At 46.8% G+C, this 16,419-nt stretch overlaps 1 protein-coding gene across 4 annotated transcripts in view; it reads right to left on the bottom strand.

Annotated features, from left to right (window-relative positions):
• Nucleotides 1–16,419, bottom strand: part of NEDD4L (NEDD4 like E3 ubiquitin protein ligase) — a 397,256-nt gene that overhangs the window by 360,853 nt on the left and 19,984 nt on the right. The gene's annotated exons all lie outside the window — the stretch shown is intronic.

Genomic DNA, 16,419 nt, shown 5'->3' with positions numbered 1-16,419 from the left:
AGGAGGAGAAAAACCACACACATACACACACACACACATACACACACAAAGAAAATGACACTTGTGTTTTAGTTAAGGCAATGAACTGTGCAACCTTATTTTTCTTCCGAAGTCCTCCAACTGTAAAATGCTAATAGGATTTAAAACTAAAAATGAGCTGCTGAAACACTCCAATGTCCTAGTGTTACCATGGAAATCTAAACAGGACTCTTAAGACTCAATTGTGGGGGGGGGGGCAGAAGACCACACACACAGAGTGCAGGAATAACCTCAATTTACAGTCACTTAAAAATATATATATAAAAGCCAACCCAAGAAATTAAAGGCTGTGACTTCCAAAGCAACAGCTTGACCTACCTGAATATTCTGGAAGTAAATTACTCTCTTGCATAAAATATTCCATGATCAAGTGTTGGACTAGGACCAGAGAAACCCGAGTTCGCAAGTGGATTTGTAGACGGTCGGTCAGAACGCTCTTTTTATATTAGTCAAGAGATGAAAGTCGTCCCTGTAGTCTACCTTCTTTTGGTTTCACAGCCATTACTTTCTACTAATTAACTTTACACTCATTTGTTGAACTAAGCCATAGTGCAGTCTTTTCCCCTTTAAAGCAAGGTTATGACCATGCACATTTGAGCCAACTCAAATATATGCAATACAAACCTCAGACAGCAGTACCATTTTAGAATGAAGGTGGGAAGCTCCACGTCCCCTCACCACTTCACCATGACAGAGGAAGTCCCTAGTCTCTCTCCCCAACCCAAGGTACCATTCACACATGCAATCACTCGCTGGCATTCTCAAGTGGGGCTGTTCCAGGCCACCCTACCACTTACAACCCTTCAGACATTGGGATGGTTTCTATTGAATTCTGTTGTACAGGCTGTACAGCAAACATGGTTAAGGGCTTATACAGAACTATACAGAAAGCTGCCTTATGTCAAGTCAGACCACTGTTCCATTCAGCTCCATATCGTCTCGACTGACTAACAGAAGCTCTTCAGGATTTCAGATGGGTATTCTCCAGTCCCATCTGGAAATGCCAGGAATTGAACCTGGAACCTTCTACATGAAAAGCAGATGGTCTGCCACTGAGCTACGGTCCAACACCATAGATATTCTCCCTCAGTTATCTCAGGGTCTCCTGCATAAACACATTTTTAAAATGAGAACAGGAGCATGATGGCTCCTACCGCCATGGCATACATGGCGAGGTGCAGAGTGACATATGCCAAGGGACAGGCCTCTGGCCCATGGAGCTTGCACTCTCCAAATTATTTGGGGGGTTAATTTTTTTTATTATGGAGTTAACAGGTTAAAAGGGGGGGGGGGAGAAAGAGGCAAGGAAGATCCTCCACCCATTTAAAGGCACAAAACAACAAATGTGTATATTACGCATAGACTACTTCGTGGTACAAAGTGGCAGGCACGTTATTTTGAAGGGGCTTTTGGTTCCAGAGAAGAGGAGCCATCATGCAAAGGTCTGAAGGCAGCCGGCCGGCCGTCTGAGGCCTTTCTGCTTATTGCAAAGTGACACACAGGAGGCTGCAGCGTTCACCCTCCCTGCACAAGGGGGGTGGGGGGTCTAGCCAAGTCCTGTCCACATCTCTCCATCTATGGCTGGCCTCATGCCAGCAGCTGCCTCTTTCACAGTTCTCCTGGAACCTCACAGAGGCCAACATAGTGAGAGAGCTGATACACACTTCTAAGTTCAAATCTGCAAGGGCAGTATTATCTAGAGCTGGGGTAGGCAACTTGGGCTCTGCAGCTGTTGTTGAACTCCCATCACCCCCAGCCACATAACGTAACGTGTGAATAGGGCTAGAGCAGGCCTGCTCAATTTAGGCCCCACAGCTGTTTTTGGACTACAACTCCCATAATCCCCAGCCACAGTGGCCCATAGCAAGGGATTATGGGAGTTGTAGGCCAACATCTGCAGGAAGGCCGAAGTTGAGCAGCCCTGGGTAATGAGAGATATTGGGAAACATCAGCTCCCAAGTACAAGAGGACTATCTGATCAACTTTTTACTACACGTTGAGCATATGTGGCTGGCAACACACAAATACCGATTAGTCGTTAAAAGCAGCCTTTAAAGGCAAGCCACTGTAAAAATCCAGAATTATTGTACTAAAGAGACAACAGCAAGCTAGTAATTTTGTTATGTCACAGCAAGAGAATAAACACTATTATACATAATCACTTGCATCCTTGACACTTACAATTTTGCCATTTGCCTATTAAGCACAAGCAACCCAAACGGATGTTCTGTGCAAGAAGATGAGAATCTTGATCAAAGACTGAATGCTCTTCAGTTTAATTTTCAGCTTAAATTTGCATAATAGCTAGGAAAGAGAGAGATGCAAGCATACAGCACCAGTTTTAAAAACAACCTCCAAAGCACTGCCCAGCATTTGTGGTGACTTCAAATAGCACTAGCCTACTCCCTGGCCAGAAAATAGTTTTCCTGGAAGGCCACTTCAAAAAAAAAAATCTGTGGAAAGGGGGGCAGCACGTTAACCCCCAAACGCTAAAGCATTTTGCTCTAGGAACCAGCTCAACAGTTTAGGAGCCGGACTGCCCTCTGCTCCATGAATATGGGACTGTGGGTGTAGACTCGCCATTTGCCCTTCTCTCCATGGAAGGGGCGGGTGCAGAGTAGGGATGTGCATGGAACTGGTAGGGGCTGGTTCGAAGGCAGGGGTGGGACAACTTTAAGGGCGTGGGAGGGTGCACTTACTCCTCCTTCCACTTCCCCCCTGCCGGCGCTCCGTCTGTAAAGACTCTGTCGGGACGGCAACACACACCCCCGCCACCCCATTCCCTCCTTGGCCAGAAGTGGCTGGAAGTGCCTGGGGGCATGTGCGCAAGAACGTTGACAGGCATGCGAGCGCAAGCATGACATGCGCGCGCACATGCCTCCAGCACCTCTGGCCAAGGAGGGAACGGGGCGGCAAGGAGGTATGCTGTAGCCCCAGAGTCTTTACAAACGGAGCACTGGCGGCAGGGAAGCAGAGGGAGAGGTCAGTGCACACTCTCCACCACCCATAAAGTTGTCCCCCCACATACACTTTCAAGCCTCCGAACCACCCGGTGTTCGAACCTGTTCAGAGGCCTGTAAAAGGGCCTCCAAATAGGTTCGTGCACATCTCTAGTGCAGAGCGCCTACCTAATTTGCTCACTCCTCCTCCAGATTTATCCATTGTCGTCATCCAGCTCAGGCACCACGCTTAAACCTTCCAAGAGCCCTGGCAAGTTGGTGCCTGGAAATAGCTGAGGTCTGCTCTAAAACTGAGCCAGCACAGTGGAGTGGGTAGAGTATCGGGCTAGGAAGTCAGAGTTCAAGGATCATCACGTTCACTGGGTGACCTGAGCCAGACACTCAGCCTATGCTCTCTCACAAGGTTGCTGGAAGGAGGGAATGGAGATGGGGGTGGGGGGACCATGTGTGTCTTCCTGAACTCCTTGTTGGGAGAACAGGGTATATCAAGGAATAATAAATGGCCCCCTACTTTATTATTTAAAATATTTATAACCTGCCCCTCCAGTACACAACATTCGGGGCAGCTCACAACATCAACAGAACAGATACAATGTAAAAGTAAAAGATTAATAAACAAGTTTAAACACCAGACTAAAACCACATTTAAGATTACAAATTTTTTTAAAGTTGCAAATTAAAAGCTAATAGAAAGCTACATACTGAGAACTAAAACATTAAAAAAACCTACTAGACATAAGCAGCAGATTAAACATTAAAAGGGCCTTTAAAAAGATGCATTTAAATTTGTTTGTTTGTTTTTTTTAATGAGGGAGGGAGAACGGCGAAGCTCTTTGGGGAGGGTGTTCCAAAGCCAAGGGGCCACAATGGAAAAGGCCCTGACTTTAGTCCCCCACAACTGTATCTCTATTAGTGATGGGGCCATGAGCAGGGCTTGAGATGCTGAGCTGAGGACCCGAGATGAGGTCCGACAGGTACTCCGGCCCCAAGCTGTGAAGATCTTTAAAGGTCAAGACTAGCATCTTGAATCTAGCCCAGAAGCAGACTGGTAACCAATGAAGGCTGGACTGGTAACCACAGGATGAGTGTGACACTCATGAAGTGACTTGCATCCACAAGCATCCTTGCAGCAGTGTTCTGGGCCATCTGAAGCTTTAGAAACATCTTCAAGGGCAGCCCCACATGGAGCATATTGCACTAGTCCAACCAGGAAGTTACCAAAGCATAAGTGACTGAGGTCATGCCTAACTTCTCCAAGTACGGTCTCAGCTGCCGTACCAACTGTAGCTGGTAAAAAGCACCTGGGCACACCGCTGCCACCTTTGCCTCCAAGGACAACATCAAGTCCAGAAGCACCCCCAAGCTGCAGACTTTGTATTTCAAGGGAAGTGTGACCCCGCCCAAGACTAGATTTACCTAGGAGGCCACTGCTTTGTACTGTAAAAAGTTCACAGCAGGCACATCAACACTCTATCTTCACAGACAAGACCTGGATTTTTTAAAATAGCCCTAGATATTGAATCCAGTGTTTAGGCACGTGTACAAAACCTTTTATGTTCCAGCCCGTTGTGATACCAAAAACAAATATTTCAAAGTTCTTAGGTGCCAACATCAATATTATTCCCTACTGTAATCAAACAGAAGCTTTAAAGTAAATATATTAAAAAGTTGGTCTACACTGGCCGCAGAGTTTTTCCAGCTGCAGGCAGGTCAATGCAGACTGCATGATACATGACATTTGTAAGGTGTACCTGTAAAACATTTTACACACACACACATGCACACGTAGTACACTGTGTACATAAAAACGCTTGCAAACATGCACATTAATGGTAGCCCTTCCAGACAGAGACCTACATCCTGGCTAACAGAGAGGTTTTTTCCATTTCCCCAAGATTTCTAATTTTTCCATCTCTGGCCTTGGGTGGCGGCGTGGGGCAGGGGGAGGAGGGGGGGGGGTTCTCTCACAAGTTTTCCTTTCCACTCCCCGCTGGGCTTTCATATCTCTAGCGAGAAGCAATGGTCCTTCCGGTACAAGCCATATAAGGCTTTTAAAGGTGAGCCCCAACACTTTGAATTGTGCTTGAATTGAATTGTGCTTGGAGACAGACTAGTAGCTGGTGAAGTCCTTTCAGAACTGGCAGGGGATGTTCTCAAAGGCCGGCAGCAAACCTGGGCCTTCCGTGTGCAAGCCACGGGGCTTTTCTACTGAGCAAGGAACCCCTCCCTAAAACAAACACTGCACAGACTTCCCTTCCACGCACACTCACACCTTTATACTTGGCATTAACCAATGCCTCAAAGTGCATGCACCCAATCAATAATAGTTCAGATTTTTAGGTTGTGAGCCCTTTGGGGACAGGGAACCACTTTATTTATTATTTAGTTTTCTATGTAAACCGCTCTGACCACTTTTGTTGAAGCAGAGAAGTACTCATAGCAGCAGATCAGCATTGCCCCATTACCCACTGGCTGTGATGGAAGGGTGGAGCCCAAGTGTCTAGGCACGCAGCTGATGGTGCAGGAACCAGGCTGCATGAAATCCAGCACTCTCTGACATACAGAGATGCAGGTCAAGCTATACCATGTTAAGGGGGAGGGGGGAATCACAATATACCACTGCATTTAATCAACATTCTACTATCTTCCAATGGGGCTGGGAGAAGAGTCATAATTGGGAACTCACAGAATGTTGACTTGGCTCTAATCAGAATATACCACAATCGACGGGCACAGCTGTTTCCCCCGAGTTCTGACACCCACTCTGTTACTGGGGTTCTTTTCATTTTTAAGATCACAGAATGTGTTCTTGCTCAGGGGCAACTCAAATCACACTAAAGACCACTTTTAAATGTTTGCATTGCTTAAGATAGCCTCACCACTACAGGGGGAAAGTAGGAACAGTGTTCCCTCTAATTTTTCTTCATCTGTACGTGGGATGAGTTTCTGTTCTGGGCGGCAGTACCAAGGCAGTGTGGGCGCACGTGCAGTCAGAATGGGCTTTGCTTGATCCAACCTGAGCAGGATATAAAATTAACTGAGCAGACTTCAAAAAAACCGTGTATGCGCACACACATGTGCACGCCTTAGAGGGAACACTGAGCAAGATGTTGTAAACCGCCCAGAGACGCAAGTTTGGGGCGGTATAAAAATATCTTAATAAAATGAAATTTTAAAAAAAGATGTGTGCCACATTTTCAAACCCAAGTCCATTTGCAACATACATGGAAATTTAAGGTGTGGGTAGAACAGCAGCAATATAGGAAGATGCTGAAAGGCATCATCTCATACTGCGCAGGAGGAGGCAATGGTAAACCCTCCTGTATTCTACCAAAGAAAACCACAGGGCTCTGTGGGAACAACGAATCGACACTGACTCGACGGCACACTTTACCTAGAACAGACTGCAGCTCATTCCTTCCCCTGGCCTCCAAGTTTTAACTTACTTCTCTAACCAAAACTAGTAGTTGGGCTGAAGCACAAGCACCAAAAGCTAATGGGGAAAGGGCAAGCTCCCTCAAACCCCTGTGCTTTGTTTCAGCATAATGTCTCCGTGATCCCATCTTCCAGGTCCTTCTCCCCAGACCAAACATTTTCTCCCTTCCGTTTTGCTCTATTTCCCTGACCTTCCCCAACTTGCCGCCTTATCTCTGTTTTTCCTTGTTAAGCTCTCACAGGACTCTCCCAGCAGTTGGCATACTGTCTGCATGCAGGGGAGCTGGCGAGCTGCAGCCAGCTGGGTGCACACAAGTTCCGGCATCAACTCAGCCATACACCTCTACATTAAGAGAAGGGGGGCAAGGAAGGCAATGAGCTTCTGCCAGCCACAGATATTATTATTGTTGTTGTTGTTGTTATTAATAATAATAATTCAATTTCTATTCCCTTCTTTTCCCTTCCAAAAATGGCTCAGGGTGGTTTACACAGAGAAATAATAAATAAATAAGATGGATCCCTGTCCCCAAAGGGCTCACAGTCTAAAAAGAAACATAGGACACACACCAGCAACAGTCACTGGAAGTACTGTGCTGGGGGTGGATAGGGCCAGTTACTCTCCCCCTGCTAAATAAAGAGAATCACCACAGTAAAAGATGCCTCTTTGCCCAGTTAGCAGGGGATATGGAGTGAACCGGAAGTTCACTGCAGACAGTCACCTATCTCGGTCTGTCAGAAGTAACTCAGTTGAGCCAGAAGTACACACACTCCCTGGCCAAGCTCTCCAGTGAGGCTCCGGATGCGACCCCAGGCTGCCTTGTGCCAACTTGCAGTCATTGGCTACAATTTATATTGCACAGGCTCATTTTTGCTACATCCACCTTGGTGCGTGCGATTATAACAATAAATGGGGCTGGCCCATCCACTAGGGAGACCTGGGCAGTCGCCAAAGGCACTAATTTCTTGGGGGAGGTGGTGTCTCAGCTCCCTAAGCAGAAGTCGAGTGGACAGGACCCATCTCCTAACTAGTCTTTGGCTTGCTTTCTTCCTCCCCACCCCCCTACACCTCCCCACTCTGTCCCCACCCCCCTCCCTGCCTCACTCCGCTCTGCTACTGCTGTGGCTGTCCAGGCAGCGGTCTTCATCTTGGTTTCTCAAGTGCCCAGACCCAAAAGAGAAAGTGGTGAACGCGATGATTGGCTTGGTTGCAGTTGGCCCTGGTTGGTCGCCGAGAGAAGCTCCATGCAGAGCTGTTAAAAGCTGCCTCTCAGGGATCCAGGGAGGTTGGTTGGCCCCAAAGATTGCGGATCCTGCACTGCTAAGGGGAGGGAGGTGTTGGCAATAGAGGAGGGGCCGGCATTGGGTAGGCTCTGAGCCCCTCAACACTTTTCTTTCTCCCACTGTATCCCCCGAGCCACTGTGGGCTAGGCATTTGATGGTCATCTGACCCAGCAAATGAGCAACCTCTATGGCTCAAGTGAAACCTGGGGCTTAGCACCTCTTGGCTGGTGGGTCCAACTTCAAACTTCACCCAGGGCACCAAAAAACCTAGGGCCGGCCCCAACAGTGAGTAACATGCTGCTGCATTCAGTTGTAACCTACATAAAAACATAAGAACAGCCCTGCTGGATTAGGCCCAAGGCCCATTTAGTCCAGCATCCTGTTTCACACAGTGGCCCACCAGATGCTGCTGGAAGCCACAGGCAGGAGTTGAGGGCATGCCCTCCCTCCTGCTGTTACTCCCCTGCAACTGGTGCTCAGAAGCATCCTGCCTTTGAGGCTGGACGTGGCCTATAGCCCTCCAACTAGTAACCGATGATAGACCTCTCCTCCATGAAGTTATCCAAACCTATCCTAAAGCCATCCAGGTTGTTGGCTGTCACCACATCTTGTGGCAAAGAATTCCACAAATTGATTATGTGTTGTGTGAAAAAGTACCTCCGTTTGCTGTCCCTAAATTTCCTGGCAATCAGTGTCATGGGATGACCCCTGGTTCTAGTGTTATGTGAGAGGGAGAAGAATTTTTAGATGTGGTGCCCAGAACTGTACGCAGTACTCCAGGTGTGGTCGAACCCAAGCACCAACATCAAGAAATGCCAAACACTTGCGTGACAGAGGTAACTCAGAGGTAAAGTGAATTAGAATACTGAGGTCACAAACAAGGGCAGAAGCTCCAGAACAGAGGATCCAATGCAAGGGATACGTGTACTAGTTCAGCGTCCCTCACGGCACTGCTGCACCAATATGCCAGGGTTGAAGCGCCAGCATGCAACTCGGAACAGTGCAGCAGCTTCAGTGGTGGCAAAGCCACACTATGCAAAAGCCTTGTGCAAGTTAAGTTAGATTAGAAGCACAGAAACTAGGTCAGGTTTTTCATTCAAAATATCAACATGTTACCACACCTTGTTTTCCCCCTCTCAGTAAAGTGAACTTGCCCGCTGCAATAAAACAGAGGTTAACTCACAAGAGCAGCTGTTAGTGTTGGTTTCCTTTTGCCAAAAATTAAAAGAAGAAGGTGGTGGGTGGGAACCACTCTTGCCTTCCTTTTAGTTCTTATGCTGTATCTGGCAGGCACAGCATAAGTTGGGTAACGTGGCCAACAAAAATAATTTTGCAATTCGACTTCTTCTTTTCTTAGAGCAGCTAACAAAAGATTTAGAAACAGAAAAGTTAAGATACAAAATATTTCCCCACATTTCTATCAGCAGCCATTAAAACCTGCATAAAGAGTTGAATGGAAAATGCCAAGGCCCAGGTTTGTTATGGATCTCCACGGGGAACAGAGGCAAGGGTGGCCCTCTATACCATGAAGATTTGCCCGCATACCACAAATAATAGGTTTTGCTGGTTTTAATGGATTATGTCTCCATCTTGCTTATGGTGAGCCATCCAGAGCTGACAGATGGGGCAGTATAGAAATATAATAAATAAATAAATAAAAATATACCACTGTTAGTCTCATTTGAAAGCATGGAGGGCACTGCAAGGAAAGTAGCCACAGCAAATCAGATAATTTTCTGAAGGAATTTCATTTTAAAGAATCTAAATGATGGCCAACCTGAGGCTCTATAGGCACTGATGGACCAACTACCATCTTCTCCAACCACAGTGACCAGTCAGGGATTATGGAAGCTGCAATCCAACAAGAGGTGGAAGGCCTCAAGTTGACCGACTCTGATGTAAACTATTATGAATGAGCTATGGCAAGCCTTGAGTGTGTGTTCTCCTTCACCTCTTCCTCTAAACACAAGCCTCACATTTCCCTCCCCTCCCCTCCTTCCTCCTCTGCACCTAAGGGTGTTCCACTTTCCATCTGGAATCAATCACAATTTCCCATTATTCCAAACTTGGAGAAACTGTTTACTCTAAGAGGACATGAAAACATGGTTTCAGATTCTGAACCAACCAGAGGTAGAATAAACCACAGTTTCCCCAAATTCAGACATAATGGTAAACTCTGGCTTATTCAAAACCAGAACTAAAAGCTTTAGGACTGTTCCCCTCTTGAGTAGGGGGGTGGAGTGCAAAAGTGAGTCCCAAGCTCAATTATGAGCATCTAAACCATGGGTTTACATTATCATCTAGACCAGTTTCTTAAATATTCCAGTATACAAATTCCTGTGTCGCTTACACCACTATCAAGGACCAGTTTGGATGATACAACCAACAAGTTCTGCCTACCAAGTGATGCAGGGCATAAGTTTGAATGTCCTGTTCCCCATCCTTATTATTCCCATAATTGCATAGGAGCAGTTTATCACCGCCACACCTAGTTTAAGCAGTAGATTAAATAAGTATTTGAAGTCACACGTGGGGGGAGGTTTGGCTGAACCACCACCTCACACCATTATGAGGCTGTTGAATGGTATACACTTGAGGACGATAGGTTGAACATGTGTGCTCATGTCATTCATTACATGTGAGCAGGGACAGTAGGACCGATCATTCAAATGGGCCCAATTTGTTCCCAAAAGGCAACAAAACCCTGTTGAGTGTCTCTGGAGAGCTGACTCCAAGCACTAAAAGGTTCTGTTCGCAGCCAAGTACGATCCAGTACTTTTGCAGCAATAATTCAGAATCAAGTGCCTTATTGCTTGTTATTGTTATCCACACTAGTGTTCTAGCCCAGGAACATTAGTCAACAAGAACGCATACTAGTCCAAACATATATTTTATAGCATATGAACTGCCTGAAGTTCTAAGAACCACCCATTTACCATTTCCCAGCTTGATTTCTCCTGGTGACAATTCAGCAGCCCCATGATGAAAGCATTTAAAAGCCATTTTTCATATTTATTTCTTTTTGGAAGGGTTCAGGGTTAGGGTTAGGTGACAATTCAGAACAAAGCTATACATACAGCATACAGGAATTAAGCAGTGGAATGATTTACACCCTTTTACTTACTGCGATGTGTAGAATTGTCTCCTTTTCTTAAAGCGACTAATAAAGTTTCCTTCACTAAGTGTAAATCCATCTTATTTATTTATAATTTCTCTGTGTAAACCTCCCTGACCCATTTTTGGAAGGGCGGTATAGCAATTGAATGAATAAATATAAAATAAATAAATAAATAAAAGAACTGAACTCTTCCCCAAAAAGACAGAAATATGAAAAATGGCTTTTAAAATGCTTTCAGCAGAAAACCTATCTATAGAAATAGGGTGAAAAATATTTACAGTCCTAATTCAGCAAAGAAAAAGCAAGGACTAGCAACTAAGAACATGCTTGTTTCCTGCGATTAAGTGTTTAAAGAGGAAACAGGAAATTATGCAATGTCCCTAGGAGGACAGGAGATTCCTCTAGTCTGTGTATATAGACCTCAACATTTACAAGACGCATTTCACAGAAAATTAATAGAACAGTTTGCTGAAAGCAGTATAATACTAGAGTGATTCTAATGGAGCAGTGAACTCTGTACTGGATAGATCAAGATATAGGCCACATTTACATATACACTATAACCACAGTTAACTCTGACCAGAGTTATTCTTAACTCCAATTCGCTCCGCAGATGTACAGCAAGCCACCATTAGCCTAACTGGAGATGAAGGAGAGTGGAGCCCCTCCCTGCCACTCGGCCTCCCAGCCTGATCCCAGCCAGCTCCGAGGCCAGACTGTGGGCAAAGCATCGCCACGTCAGCTGCTCAGCCACGATCTCTGGGGGGGGGGGGCACCAAGCATGAGTGTGCATTTTCAGAGCACTCCGCCCGCCCTAGGCAGGGGAAGCACGATGAAAGCCCTTATCTTCTTCTTATCCCGCTCATGAGTAAGCCAGGGTTGTAAACTCCTGGGGAAGTGGCTGGGCCCCACACCCTTCCTTTGTAAAAACAAACAAACAGATTCCCGCAAATCCTCCCCCCACTCTCCCCCTATGTGGGCCTATAACCACCCAGAGGGCATCTAGATGCCCCCCTTTCTCTTGCCCTGGCATGTGTGCAGTGATGGGAGAACAGTGGACATTGGCACTGACCTTTCCACCCCTTCAAAATTCCTGGGTCTAGTCTTGTCTATATTTTTTTATTTATTTATCAAATTTGTACACAGCCCCAAGCTTTCGTCTCTGGGCGGTTAACAATAGCATAAAACCAGTTAAAAACATATTAAAAAAACTTAAAACAATTTAACAATTTAAAGCAGTTAAGCAGGCACAAGGAATCGCAGGAGAGGGCACTTTCCTTTGCTCCCCTGACCCTGGGGCAGACGGGTCCACTGCAGTGGCCACTGGCATTGGAACACTTGTGCATAGGTGGCCAGACACTCTCGTGAGTGGGCGTAGTCTGCATGGCCATTTAGTGGCCACACTCATCATCATGCCTTGCTCATGAGTAACCAGGGCCTGTTTAAAAAAAAAAAAACCACCCAGGGAAGTGGCTGGGCCCCAATTCCCCACCCTTTTTTGTTTAAAAACAAACAGAAAAGATCCCCCTGAAGTCTCCCCACACTATTTTCAGTTATGGGTTACGTTTATCCTCACAATCCTGGGAGGTAGGTTAGGCTGAGAGAGATGTGACTGGCCCAGTACCTCCCAGTGCATTTTGTGGTGGAATGAGGATTTGAACTCAAGTCTCCCTCCCTTGACGACACACTTGGTTCCCCACTCTTGTTATGTAATGAAATACTATCAGATTTTGGGTTTACATTAGAAGAACTATGCAGCCTGCAGTCTGCTTTTGTGCTACCTTCACCAGCATCACGTTGATGATGCACGCCCGTGGTTCTTATGGTAAGGCAACACTAAAGAAATGTATAAACCAGTTGTAGACCTGTAAGCACCCAGAGGGCATCTAGACACCCCCTTTTGCCATACACTAGCGTGTGCAAGGTGTTGGTGAAAGGATGGATACTGGCTTGGACCTTTCCACCCATTCAAAACACCCGGTTCCTGGTCCGTCCTGCCACCGTATGCAGACCTGCAGGCACGGGAAGGATGGGAGAGGGGAGCCCCTGTTCTCCGGACACCACCAGAGAACAGGGGACCCATTCCAGGGCACTGGCAAGGCTAGATGTGAACACATGGATGTGTGAGCAGGCAGGGGGCACGTTATCACAGCAGCTTGTCCACGGTCCCCAAGAATAGGAATGTGTTCCCCAGGATAGCCCTCCCCATGGCTGAGAACCAGAAACCATCCTTGCTCTATTGGAACATAGGAAGTTGCCACATACTGAGTCAGACTATTGGTCTATCTAGCTCAGTATTGTCTACACAGACTGGCAGCGGCTTCTCCAGGGTTGCAGGCAGGAATCTCTCTCAGCCCTATCTTGGAGAAGCCAGGGAGGGAACTTGGAACCTTCTGCTTTTCCCAGAGTGGCTCCATGCCCTGAGGGGAATATCTTATAGTGCTCACACATCAAGTCTCCCATTCATATGGAACCAGGGTGGCCCCTGCTTAGCTAAGGGGACAAGTTATGCTTGCTACCACCAGACCAGCTCTCCTCTCTCAGAGCATGCATGGCCTGACAACTCTCATGTGGGAGGTGTTAGGTGAAGAAGGGGATGGATTGCCCTCTTGAATCAGTTCTCTTGTTTCCAGGCAATATTTTTCTTTCCTCTCCACTCTGGTGGTCCATCTCATGAGGTGCCCGGGGATGTCCCCGTGGCCTGTCGTGCCTGGCCACTGAGCCCTAGGTCGGGTGGCCCGATCCCTGAAGAAGGATCTCAGTTGATCCAAGACTGTCCTCAGTGTCTGGCCCCGATCATGACCAAGCCTCTGGGGGCATGAATCCCCAAAAGGGGGAAGGGACTGGAACCCCCTTCCCCAACCTTTCTGTAAAAATAACTGAATGCCTTCTAGGGGGCAGTCTTTCAAACCCTGTGCCTGTCTCAGGGTGGATTAAAATCAATCATTTTTAAAATAAAATAAAAATCAGATTTTAAAAAAATTTAAATTGTTTTTCATTTAAATCAGATTTTTAAAAAATTTAAATTGTTTTTCATTTAAATCAGATTTTTAAAAAATAAAATGCTTTTTGAGGAAAAAATCTTTCTAAAGATCATTTTCTATTCAAGATACATTACAGTCCAAAGGTAAAGAAGGATTAGTTTTTAATTATGTAGCATGAGGCTGTATATATGCATTGTTTAAATTGTTTTGGTAAATGAATTCCATGAATCCATTCACAATGTCGTGCTCTTCCAGAAGTTTCTGGAAGATTATTTTGGGCAATTTTTCTCTCTAGAAGATATTATCACAGATGCTTGGTTTTGCAGTTCTCAAAACTGTGATTTTATGTCTACAGAGATAACATAACCCTTCTTCATAACAAAAATATTATAAAATAAACATACAGAGTTGAGAAAAAGACCCCTTGATCCCATCGTTCCTTTGCAAATCTATGTACATAGAATCAAGTGGATTAACCTATTAAACGGGAGATAGTTCGCCTCGTAATAATTTCATAATTATCTATGTATTTCTAAGAGTATAACCAAATCAGTAATTTCTGATATAACTGTAACTAATCTGAAAAGTTATTATTCCAAAAATGAAACCTTCATCCGGTTGTAAATATTAAGATTATACCAGCAAGAATAAGTCTTTATGTAAAAAACACCATGATTTAAAATCTAGTCTTACTGACTAGTGATTTAAATTGTGATTTAAATCAAATCCACCCTGGCCTGTCCCCACAGCTTTTTTGCACAGAGCATCCTCCCTTGCTGCCCTTAGTCGGCCTCTCTCGTGAGAGCGTGGTCTGCGGGGTAATGGTCTAGTGTTGCAGCATGTGATGAGAGCGCCCCTTGTCCAGTACGGGTACCATGTCATTCATTTTGCATTCATGCCCCACAGACGGTTCTTCTCATGAGGAAGGCTACGGGAGCAAATATTTCCAGACGTGGAAGGGGCTGGGCCCCCCCCTTCCCCACCCTTTCTGTGTAAAAAAAATAGATCTTGGCTGCTCCAGCTTCCCTGCTTGGGTCTGCCTTTTGGCTTCTCCCTCCTGGCGCCGTGAAGGGGTGCCCTGCTTGGGCTGCCCCTTGGAGTGTTTGTGCTTGTGGACATCCGTGACTGTTGCCTCCGAGCAGCTGCGCGGCTTGACAGGCTGGCCAGTCTGAGATGGGGTGTGTCGGTGTCCCTGTTGACTGGCTACTCCACAGCTGCACGGCTGACAGGAGGGACTTGGCTGATTCTCGGAGGGGCTGCCAGCGAGAAGGGCCAAAAAACATGGAGCAGCCACATCCTCGGGCAGGTCTGTGCCACCGACTCTATGGTTGGTGTTTGGAATGGGCGCTTAACCATGGATAGGGCCAAGTCTGCATTCAGGTGTACCTCTTCGGCAGCAAAACTATCAGCTGGCCCCCTCTGTTTTTGGAAGCTCCCGCTCCGCCTTCCAGCCCGGACGAAGGGCAGCCAGCCAGCCAGCCTGCCTGCCTGTCCCCTTGTTCCAGCTGGCTGCCTTCCAAGCCTGCCTGACACTCAGCGCCTGTCACTTGGCTCGGGAGCTTCTCGTGAGAGGAGGGGCTGCTGGGTTCTTGGAGACATTTATACCAAGAAGGCATGCCTGAGGCATAGCCGGCAGCCCACCTGTAGGCAGCCGCCAAAGGGGGCCGGCCTTTGGTGCCAGGCCTTCAGAGTGGGACTGAGGTCTCGAGGGGAGGGGGAGGTTATATTAGGGTGGGTTAGGGTTAGGAGTTTCCTGGTTCTCCATGTTTATTGGGCTGTGTCAGGCCTCTCTGCAGGTATGTGTTTGGGCTCTCTTGGGAGGGATGATGCCAGGTGTGCCTCTGACAGTTCTGGGGCAGCTATTATTGTAGTGGTGGGGAACAGAAAAATTGGCACTGTTAGAGCAGCCAGCCGTTCAAAGGGAAGGGAAACCAGTAAATTTAATAACTGTTTTCACTTCCAGCTGCCCTGTCTATTCTCAGGGAGCAGCTCCAACTACCCACATAGTCTGGCCTTGTTCCTCTGCAATGCCAGGTCAGTTCAGAATAAAATTCTGAACACACACAATTGTCCATTATTTAAACATGGATGAGGGAGCTGACCGGGCTGGAGGAGGCAAGTGGTCCTGTGTGGGCTTCTCCCACCAGGTTACATCAGGTTGTGTAGAAGGCTAGGGGAAGTGGAAGCAGTGTGGTCCATAAGAATACCGTCTCCCTTACCAAGGCCCCTGTGAGATAGTTGACTTATACTGAGTGTGTTTCTGAGGCTGGCAACTAGGGATAGATTGGAGATTCTGCTGGTGTACCGTCCACCCCACTGCCCAACCGACTCCCTAACTGAGCAGACATAGCTGGCCGCAGAGGTGGTGTTGGAGTCTCCCAGACTTTTCATACTGGGGGACTTCAATATCCACTTTGGGACTGGCTTGTCTGGTGCAGCTCAGGGGTTCGTAGTGGCCATGACAACTATGGGCCTATACCAGTTAGTTTTAGAACCAACTCGTGTTACCAGCCACACACTTGATTTGGGGGGTGTTCCGTGGGTGAGGGATCCTGTGGTTTCCCCATTGTCGTGGACGGACCACTAGCTAGTTAAGGTTGGT

Source organism: Hemicordylus capensis, chromosome 2, assembly GCF_027244095.1.
Source record: "Hemicordylus capensis ecotype Gifberg chromosome 2, rHemCap1.1.pri, whole genome shotgun sequence".
NCBI classification, from domain to species: Eukaryota; Metazoa; Chordata; class Lepidosauria; order Squamata; family Cordylidae; genus Hemicordylus; species Hemicordylus capensis.
This window is presented reverse-complemented; position numbering and strand designations above follow the sequence as displayed.